Source organism: Elephantulus edwardii, unplaced genomic scaffold (assembly GCF_000299155.1).
Source record: "Elephantulus edwardii isolate Elephantulus edwardi_28Jun2011 unplaced genomic scaffold, EleEdw1.0 scaffold00028, whole genome shotgun sequence".
Lineage (NCBI taxonomy): Eukaryota > Metazoa > Chordata > Mammalia > Macroscelidea > Macroscelididae > Elephantulus > Elephantulus edwardii.
Genome location: NW_006399778.1, coordinates 10,211,143 through 10,212,669, shown reverse-complemented (window position 1 = coordinate 10,212,669; position 1,527 = coordinate 10,211,143).

The window sequence follows — 1,527 nt, the reverse complement described above, 5'->3', positions numbered from 1 at the left end:
CGGGGTGGCGGCCCGGCAGCGCCTCGCTCCCGCCCGGCCGCGCCTTCGCTCGTGCACCCCGAGCCCTCGCCGTTTCTGCCAGGACAGAGCCTCTCCGGAGAACTCCGTGCAAGTAAGAACCAGGTGCTGTCCGGTGCTCAGGCACCCCCGGGTAGGTGGGAGACCTCCCGGAGTGGCGGCGAGGTTGCATATAAATGGCAGAGCCGGGCCTCCACCTCCCCAGCCCCCGCAACACGTGCGGGACCTCCTGCCACTCGTGCGCCCCGCGCGGGCGTGCGCGCTGCGCTGGCGCTGGAGGCTGGACGGGACGCCCGCGAGCTCAGGACCCGCTCAGGACCGCCCTGCAGCCCATGGTCTCCCACCTTCAGGGCCCGGTTACCCGGGACAGAGACGGCCTCATGCTTGTCCCTCGGTCACACATCTCCCAGGGACGACGCTGGCTGCCCTCCGTCCCCCACCAGGCAGCGTGGAGCTCTGGCCCCGGGGGAGGGGCTGGCCAGATAGGAGGGGTCTGAGGAGTCTGGGACTGAGCTGGGAAGAGAGAAGCAGAGGGGTGCTTTTGGTGGGATGGGGGTGGAAAGTTGAGGAAAGAGGAAAAGGAGAATCCGGCAGGTCCCTGAACGCGACCCTGGAAGCCTGTGGGTTGGGCCTGGGGCGTGCACCGCCTCCCTGCGCTGAGTGCTCAGGGCTGGTTCCCACCCCAGCCTTGGTAGGAATCGGTTAAATGTATATTCAGAGATGGGGCGGGAAGCCCCTTCCCCTTCCACACTAACCGTCCTGACCCCCTTTCAACATATAATGGGGCTGAGGGGAGGGGGCTCGACACTAAGGCCTCTGGGTGATGGGAAGTACTCTTAAGATCTAAAGAGGGGGCGAGACTCAGGCGAGAAACTGCCACTGGGTCCTGGGAAAAGCGAGGGGACCCTTCCTATGGTCTAGGCTTCCAGCTTTTGTGTCCAGCACGGAGGAGGGACGAGCGTCTCCTCCTAGGAGATGTCAGAGTTTATTGAATGCCTACTGTGTGGTCATCACAAGCATTTTACAAGGGCAAAACCCCCAGCATAACGAAGCAAGTGGTGGAGGCAGGATTTGAACCCAGACAGACTCCACACTCTACAACTTTAGCGTCCTAATCCTCTACTCAAAGAGGTGAGGGACTGAATCTCCCCGCCTAAGCCTAGAACTTAGCCACCAACACCATCCCTGCCCCTTCTTGTAATTTCCAGGACACTGTGCTGCCCTGCTGGCTTCTGATCCTTTCCTAAAGCTCAACCCTGCTTCCCCGAGACCTCTCTCCACCTCGCCAGCCCATCTGATCCTGCCGCATCCACCTCATCTTTCTGCACCGTCTTCCTCTGCTTTCTCTTTTCCTGAACTCCTCTGAAGTCTCCAGGGAGAGGAGAGGGGGCTGGCTTTTCAGCACCCATCCCCTTAGAGTGAGACAGGGTGTGGGCCCTTCTCTCCGTGGTCTTCTGTAAAATAGGGAGTGCACCTCTTGTTTTGGGCTTTTGTGCTGATGAAAACAGA